The sequence below is a fragment of the Limulus polyphemus genome, unplaced genomic scaffold (assembly GCF_000517525.1).
Source record: "Limulus polyphemus unplaced genomic scaffold, Limulus_polyphemus-2.1.2 Scaffold2485, whole genome shotgun sequence".
Classification (NCBI taxonomy): domain Eukaryota; kingdom Metazoa; phylum Arthropoda; class Merostomata; order Xiphosura; family Limulidae; genus Limulus; species Limulus polyphemus.
Window position 1 is genome coordinate 123,178 of NW_013668095.1, and position 9,638 is coordinate 132,815.

At 32.1% G+C, this 9,638-nt stretch overlaps 1 protein-coding gene across 1 annotated transcript in view; it reads left to right on the forward strand.

The window, feature by feature from the left end:
• The first annotated feature begins 1,630 nt into the window (after positions 1-1,630).
• Positions 1,631-9,638, forward strand: part of LOC106467090 (putative thiamine transporter SLC35F3) — a 31,175-nt gene continuing 23,167 nt past the window's right edge. Inside the window, exons 1-2 of the mRNA XM_022395214.1 lie at positions 1,631-1,833; positions 3,983-4,412. The gene's annotated coding sequence lies outside the window, so the exon portion shown is untranslated. The remainder of the gene's footprint in view (positions 1,834-3,982; positions 4,413-9,638) is intronic.

Consider the following 9,638-nt stretch of genomic DNA (forward strand, 5'->3'; position numbering starts at 1 on the left):
CGTGAATTTTTAGCGAAAAATCTATACTGTCATGATATAATATAGGGGAGTTTCGTTGCATAATAGACGTTTCATTTCAAAGTAACTAGTTGACGTTTTTTACAGCAATGTCATTCAGTTGGAAGAGAGGCCAGAAAGTGAAAAGGTTTGAAAAGGTAACACCGATCCATACTGAAAATACGATCTTTTTGTTTTTAGCTATCTATTTAATGGATATTTGAAATTGAAAACAAACAGGGAAAACAGTTTAGTTTGAAGCCTAACATCAGACTTTTAGTTAGCTTTGAGCTTCTAACGCTGTTTAGTCATTTTCATTTTTAAATTACCTAACAAACAACAGCACGAAGGATGCCATATTTCCGGATCTTAGTTTTAACATAATTTAAATACAGATTAGTCAATGTTCAGCATAGATTCAATACAGGTTAGTCAGTGTTTAAAATAACTTTGGTACTAGTCAATGTTTAACACAGTTTCAGTAAAGGTTAGTCAGTGTTTAACATAGTTCCAGTACAGATTAGTCAGTGTTTAAAAATTTCATTAGAGATTAGTCAGTGTTCTACACAATTTTATTACAGATTAGTCAATGTTTACCATAGTTTCAGTAGGGATATAAGTGTTTAACATAGTTTCATTAGAGATTAGTCAGTGTTTTACACAATTTTATTACAAACACTGACTAATCTACACAATTTTATTACAGATTAGTCAGTGTTTACCATAATTTCAGTAGGGATATAAGTGTTTACCACAATTTAATTAGAGATAAATCAGTGTTTAGCTTTTATTTCAGTAAAGATCAGTTAGTGTTTAACATTTTTCAATACAGATTAGTCAGTGTTTAACACAATTTCAGTACAGATTATACAGTGTTTAACACAATTTAAGTATAGGTTAAACAGTGTTTAACATAATTCCAGTACAGGTTAAACAATTTTTAACACAATTTAAGTACAGGTTAAACAATGTTTAACACAACTGTTTTAAGCCTAAAATATTTTTTTTTCATAAACGCCAGTTTTTCACCGATTCACAGCATAAAAAGGCTAAGATGTTTCATCTTATGCATCGTAAATAACATCAAAAAATGATGGCGACTAAAAAGAACTTCTGAAAATATAAAAAAGTATTGCCGGTAGATAGAAAGATGACCTCACAAAGTTCATAGTAGAAAAAATTTTGCTTAATCCTAAAAACATAATAAAAAAATCAACCATGTTATGTACTTCATAATGTCTAAAGAGCAACGATAGAAAATTAGACTTATTAGGCATATGAAAAAAAATACATTTTCGAACAGAAAGATGCTAATACTTATAGTAGTTTTAACTGAATAATCAAAGAAAATATTGATATTTCAAATAGCGATGAAGTTAAAGTTACAATAACGTAAGAAGATAAGATGAAATCCGACATCATTATCGAGATTACATTATAAATACTAGCAGTTCATTAGCAAGCAGAACGACACTTTTTGTATTCAAATCATTGTATTAGAAATAGAATATAAATAACTCTAGCTGTTAATTGGCGCATGCGTACCAGCTATTTATCATCACGGATCGATGTTTGTACCGTAAGAAAGACTTGGGTAATAGTGTTTGAGAGAGAAGTACGAGCACCTCGGAGAGGCGATCAGTCAGTAGCATTTCTATTCGAACAATCGATCCTTTAGCTTCTGAGACGTGCTCTACTACAGCGCCTCCTTACGTTCAATGGAAACTTGTTATAGAAGACACTAGACCAGAATCATGGTCTTCGATGCGATTGAAAACTCCTCTGTATAATGTATGCTACTCCCATATAAGTGAATTAAGAAACAGCTCCTCAAAAGTAAGTCCAAGTTGCATTTAAATTTCAAGCAGTCTCTTAACAGTCATAATGATCTAATTTTACTCTTTAATGTAAACCTTCTTTTTTTCTCCTTTTGAAACATCATAATTACATCTACTCTCCAAGTAACTTAATACAAATAGTAAATTAAAATTGATTAATTCCGAAGAGCAGACTTATTATTTCCAATTTCTAGGGAGTCAGTATCAAAATAGAATACGTAGATCGTTGCTCATAGCTATAACTTATAATAGGGTTTATAATAGAAATGGTGATATGTTAAGATGAAAAATTACATATTTTTACCGGCTATGTTAAAACATTGTTTGGTGAAATACACGTTGTAGATAAACTCAAAACCTAAGAACCGCTTCAGATACTTAGTTTAAAACTTGAGTCTTAATTCTGTAGTTTCTATTTAGTTTCGAATCTTCTTTGAATCAAACTAATTCTTTGCAAAAACTGACCAATTAGGAATTTTTTGTCCATTTGAAACTCCTGTAAATTATTCTTTAAAATGCGTCCCCTGTAGCTCAGCGTTAAACTTGAAGGTTTAGAGCATTAAAATTAGGGATTCGATATCCGCAGTGGGCACACAGCAGATAACCTATTGTGTAGCTTCGCGCTTAAAAACAATAAAAACCGTTTCGTTCAGTCCAAATTAACTCTTTTGACATCCAGGTTGTCAATCTTCTGACTAGTGTATTTATCGTTACGTGAAATCATGAGTTCAAATCACTCCCCCCTATGTAAAAAAATATGAAATTACCTTAAAATTGACTATTTTACCATTGAGAGTAAATCTTTAGAGAACTTAAGTTTCTAATCAACAGATCATTTTCCCGCTGTTCAATAGGAAGTTTTAGTAGTGAACATCTAAATATTAACATTAAAATAATAAATTACCAGTTATATTACCATTTAAAACAAGAAGAACCGTACTAACTTAAAATGATTTTATCTGTTTTACAGTTCGTTTGAGTCATGAATAAAAAGCAAAAGGGTGTAAATAGTCTTTCTGGGCTTTAGTTTAACACTAAAATGTGTTATGTACAACACATTAGAAGACGTTATTGTAGAAAAAAGGCTTAGTATAGTGTTCGGAATATAAATCTGAGAGTTCATGGTTCGCATCCCGTTTTAGCAAGAAAGTGCTTCACAGTTTGAGGCCACAGATGAACTATAAAGGTCATGCTCAAAAAAGCATTATTTTGTCAGCCCAGGAATTGGCGGTGAGTGTTTTTAACTACAGTTTAAAATGAGAGATGATTATGCGCAGATATCCCTTGATAGAGCTTTGCGCAAAGGTTCTGAAATGAACAAATAAAATATGTTCTGTAAACATCACAATACTTTTCAACTTTTTACGGTCTCGGCACGAACCTAATCTAACTTTGTCGTGAACGTAACGAGATGATGTTGTGATTTTGAACATTATCTGTTGAATACGATATGAAACGGTTAAAATAGCTTGTTCAGGTATGCAGATTTCTTAAAGAATAAACCCTTCGCTTTCTCTTGCTACGGGGAAGTAGTGTAGTGGGAGAATGTGGCCTTTATATTTATATATGCTAAATAATTTTCTTATTTTTAGTATATTATAAAGACCCATGAAAAAATATTACTATAAGTTTGGAATCGAAAATGGATTACAAAATTAAGAGGTGCTTATGTTAGAAAAATGAAACATAATTACCGAACGTTTTGCACACTTGAATAAGAAATACACATCTGTAGCGACATAACCTAGCTTAGAAACTTCAGTTTACAGTTCATTTTGTTTGCTGTTTTATTATCGCTTCCTTTGCACAAAGCTATACAATGGGTTATCTGCGCTGTGTCCACCGCGAGGGAATTTAATGTCAGATTTTAGCGTTGTATGTCCGTAAATTAACTGTTGACCTCCCGGAGGATATTCGTTTCGAGCTACTCAGTGTTTAGTCTGTCTAAAAGATTTAACAATAAGAGGTTTATAATGTTTGGTTATATTGGAAGAAACAATATATTATCAAAACGTGTCGTTCATAAAAAAATATTGTAGTTTTAAAAAATCGAAATTATTCTCGTATTTCGAGATAAACACTGCTATTATTATTTATTTTAGGCACATGCTAAATACATTAAATATCTTTGCATTTTTAAACACCAGGGCGGCTGGAAATGTTTTAAAACTGGAATTATTTGTGAACTTCACAAAACAAAGCGAATCATGGTCTTTGGAGACGAAACTGTCCACACCAGGCCTCCGCTCCAATCTTTACGGACAATAACAAAGTTAAAGTTACCCCCAGCCGTGGTTATTACGGATGATTCGGACACTTTTCCAGGAATTAATCCTGCATCTTGTGACACACTGGCAGAGGAAACATATAGTTCCACAAACTCAACATCCTCTAATCCTAACAAGGAGTTTTCCAGCTTCAACTCAAAAATCAATGGGATCTTCCAGTCTGTGTCTCTCAACCGCGCTTCCATAGGGTCCATTACATCTTGGTCTCAGGAAGGGTTTCCAGGACTACCTAATCAACTTCCTAATGAAACCCAGGTTCATATTCATCAGTTGCCGAACAATATTTTAGGTAAGTCCTCGAGTTTTAAGCAATTAGGAAATTCTCTGTGCATCATGTGTAATCCATATGAATCCGAAGATCTAAGTTGCATTCGATTTGTATAAGATATATTATCCTTGGATGTTTTAATACTTACAGATCGCTTCAATTAAATATTTTATCTCATCTAGATTGTTTACAAAAACAAAACGTGGGGCTATTTTGAGACTCATATGTTTCAAAAATATTGAAACTAAAGAAACTAAGGCCATTGCTCATAGCATTGCATATATATAACACTTCTGAAAAGAAAACGTGTCAATCAAATTAGCATATTAGTAGAAATAACAAAATCTAACAGTAGATTTGTTAATATATATAAATCAAGGATATACAAGTTACTTTGTCTGATCTAACCATACCCTTGTTACCTTATCTAAAGCAAGAATACACTAGCTACATTGTCTGATCTAACAATAGATTTGTTACTATATATAAATCAAGGATATACAAGTTACTTTGTCTGATCTAACCATACCCTTGTTACCTTATCTAAAGCAAGAATATACTAGCTACATTGTCTGATCTAACAATAGATTTGTTACTATATATAAATCAAGGATATACAAGTTACTTTGTCTGATATAACCATACCCTTGTTGCTCTGTGCTTAATTCCAAACAAACAAAAAGAGACATAGTCCTCTCCTCGACATAGACAATCAATATGTTTGGATTCTTTTTGAACACGAGAGGATTTTTAAAAGCTCCCTGCTTGTTATACGGAAGGTGCTTTCAATCTTTCATTACGACATTAGCTGTGAATTGTGTGAAACTTCATGTAACACAGTCCTTCCAGTATGTGTTACAGAAACTATTACATGGCTGATTTTTAAATGAATCTATAAAAAGAACTATTGTCTTCGAAAGTGTTTTTATACCTCGTAGAAACGTGTTACATTCAAACCGAGCTTCAGTCAGCATGATGAATACGTTATGAAGGATACATATAACAATCAATAAACAACATTAGATTCAAACCGGTCTTCAGTCAACATGATGAATACGTTATGAAGGATACATATAATAATCAACAAAAACATAACATTCAAACCGGTCTTCAGTCAACATGATGAATACGTTATGAAGGATACATGAATAATCAACAAAAAACAATTATTAGACAGATAGGTTTGTTTGTTTGTTTGCTCTGCCCGCCATGGGTATCGAAACCCAGTTTCTAGCGTTGTAAGTCCTCAGTCAAGTCATACCGCTGTGCCACAGGGGGGGGGGGACTAGACCGATAGGAACAAGAGAATATAAGAGCGCAGATAAGTGTACGCCCCGCCCCCCGTTTTGTAAAAACTCCAGATGGTATGAAAATTATAGATAGCTGGGTTTCCTAGGTTCATGAATATCGATGTGAAGTTAATGTTTTTGTATTGTTTTCATTTCTATACTAAAATGTTTACAAACGATAAACAGGCACGGAATTTTGATTCTTAAGATGCGATTTTTGTATCTTTAGTTATTTTTTATTTGTTTATATTTTATTCATCGTATGATATTATTTAGGGTTTTCAAAACTAGTCGTCATTAAAATGGAAAGAAAAAAAAGTATTGCTTATCTAATTTAATATAATTTCAAAATACGTGTTCAACATTGTATTTGCGCAACTTACGCTAATTTTAATCGCTAGATGGCGTTCTATAATGATCAGTTCATATTTCTATGCACATTTCTATGATCATCGGTGTTTTTTTTTCTTGTTTGTTATATTAGTAATTAAAAACTTTTTCGATCAGTTCATTTATTATGACACATTATAAACCTGCACATTTCTATGATCATCAGTGTTTTTTTTCTTGTTTGTTATATTAGTAATTATAAACTTTATCGATCAATTCATTTATTGTGACACATTATAAACCTGCACATTTCTATGATCATCGGTGTTTTTTTTCTTGTTTATCATATTATTAATTATAAACTTTGTCGATCAGTTCATTTATTATGACACATTATAAACCTGCACATTTCTATGATCATCAGTGTTTTTTTTTCTTGTTTGTTATATAATTAATTATAAACTTTTTCGCCATGGAAAGTTTTGTTATAACCAAACCGGACACACACACACACACATACGTATTTATATCGTCTTGGTAACAAGTTGGAAATGCGCGATATGGAAAACAAAATTATGGTTTGATGACGCTCTGGTTCAGAAGAGGTTTCAGCTTACCTGTGTAACTATAGCGACCTATTTTAGACATTAATGTCCACAAACTCCACTTCTCCGCAATCATAAATTGGGTTTCAGTGAAACTTATTAGTCAAGTTTAGTTGAAACGAGACACTGCGTAGGTTTCTGAAATACTATGATGTTTATTAAAATTTTTTAAAGCTTCATTGGACCACAAACTTGACTTCAAGACATTTTTTTCTGAGATTTTAACAATAATTAGAACTTCGTTTCGTTTTCTTTGTTTTTTCTTGAAAGTATTTTCCCAGAAAAAGATCATTTTTTTTGTCTCAAACTTGATTCGCGTCTTTCTCAAAAGTTTCCGTGAGAGACATGTTATCGACAACGTAGTATTTTTATGTTTGGTGTTTTATAAGTGTCACCTTACTTTTTATTTCCTACTGAAAACTTAAGATTGATAGAACTCACAATTTAGTTCACGTTTTCCTTACAATGATGTAAATAGATTACTGATAGAACTCACATTTAGTTCACGTTTTCCTTACAATGTTGTAAATAGATTACTGATAGAACACACATTTAGTTCACGTTTTCCTTACAATGTTGTAAATAGATTACTGATAGAACACACATTTAGTTCACGTTTTCCTTACAATGTTGTAAATAGATTACTGATAGAACACACATTTAGTTCACGTTTTCCTTACAATGTTGTAAATAGATTACTGATAGAACACACATTTAGTTCATACTTTCCTTACAATGTTCTAAATAGATTACTGATAGAACACACATTTAGTTCATACTTTCCTTACAATGTTGTAAATAGATTACTGATAGAACTCACATTTAGTTCACGTTTTCCTTACAATGTTGTAAATAGATTACTGATAGAACACACACATTTAGTTCATATTTTCCTTACAATGTTGTAAATAGATTACTGATAGAACACACATTTAGTTCATATTTTCCTTACAATGATGTAAATAGATTACTGATAGAACTCACATTTAGTTCATACTTTCTTTACAATGTTGTAAATAGATTACTGATAGAACTCACATTTAGTTCACGTTTTCCTTACAATGTTGTAAATAGATTACTGATAGAACTCACATTTAGTTCACGTTTTCCTTACAATGTTGTAAATAGATTACTGATAGAACTCACATTTAGTTCATATTTTCCTTACAATGTTGTAAATAGATTACTGATAGAACTCACATTTAGTTCATATTTTCCTTACAATGTTGTAAATAGATTACTGATAGAACTCACATTTAGTTCATATTTTCCTTACAATGACGTAAATAGATTACTGATAGAACTCACATTTAGTTCACAATTATTTAAACGGATTGTATGCTTGACGTTACTGCAAGTAATGTTTTCAGTTTTATGGTTTTTCGTATTTATTTATTCAAATCGTTTTTTGTTGATAAAAATGTTCAAATAAATTCCTCTAATTTATTATATTTCTCATAATCTTAACAGATAGTTTTGATATCAGAAAGGGTTAAATAACTGTTACTTGATTACTTACTCATAATCTTAACAGATAGTTTTGATATCAGAAACGGTTAAATAACTGTTACTTGATTACTTACGCATAATCTTAACAGATAGTTTTGATATCAGAAACGGTTAAATAACTGTTACTTGATTACTTACTCATAATCTTAACAGATAGTTCTGATATCAGAAACGGTTAAATAACTGTTACTTGATTACTTACGCATAATCTTAACAGATAGTTTTGATATCAGAAACGGTTAAATAACTGTTACTTGATTACTTACTCATCATCTTAACAGATAGTTTTGATATCAGAAACGGTTAAATAACTGTTACTTGATTACTTACGCATAATCTTAACAGATAGTTTTGATATCAGAAACGGTTAAATAACTGTTACTTGATTACTTATAAAACATTATATGTTGATCAGTGTTTGAAATATCAGTAAGTCGAGTGTTTAACGCCCTTCTTTGAAACATCAGCCAAAACTGAGCTACAATTTTGGAACACGTGTTTGCCACATGTTTATGAAGCTGCTCTATTTCATGCCCGTCACACCAAACATGCTCGCCCTTTCAGCCGTGGGGGCATTATAATGTGACGGTCAATCCCAGTATTCGTTGGTAAAAGAGTAGCCCAAGAGTTGGCGGTGGGTGGTGATGACTAGCTGCCTTCCTTCTAGTCTTACACTGGTAAATTAGGGACGGCTAGCGCAGATGGCCCTCGTGTAGCTTTGCGCAAAATTCAAAACAAGCAAACAAACAATTGACTCAGTATTATTAATGCAATCGGTTAAGAGCAGTTTATGTTTTCAAATTTGATGACGAGGAACCCACTTTTTAGAAAATAAAGTTTAAAGACAGTTTGAACCGGTATTGAAAGAAACTTTATTACAAATGTACAATGTTTCGATAAGCTTACGTCATCATCGGGTTTACATAGACACAGGAATATATATACGCAGTATGGAACAAAGAGGTCACATGACCGGAAATTACTTAACAGCTTAGTAAATATATCTTGATATCTCGGGATGTTAGTTTAGTAGGGCTGTTTTGTTCAATTAAGATGGCTTCCTTTATTGTTTGTTTGCTTATTTGTAATTAAGCGCAAAGTTACACAATGGGCTATCTGTGATCTGCCCACCACGGGTATCGAAACCCGTATTCTAGCGTTGTAAGTCCGCAGACATACCGCTGTGCCACTGGGAGGCGGGCTTCATTTATTTTGGGTTTATTGATGTTTGGTTCTTTGTTTAGAATTACAGTGTTTTGTACAAATAAACTATGGGTTTTTTTATCTGCAATGTAATAAAAGTTTCTTTCAATATCCATTCAAGCAGTGTATGTTTGTAAAAACTTGATGACCAGAGGTCAAGAGTTCAATGCTCTGAAGATGCTTGGGTTTCTCTACGGGTGTATATGTTTGTAATTGCAAGAGATCTTACACAATTTTCTAATAACATCTGGTTATGGCTACAAAGGATTAATAAAACAGGTACAGATTATTATTAGTGTCTATATACACCT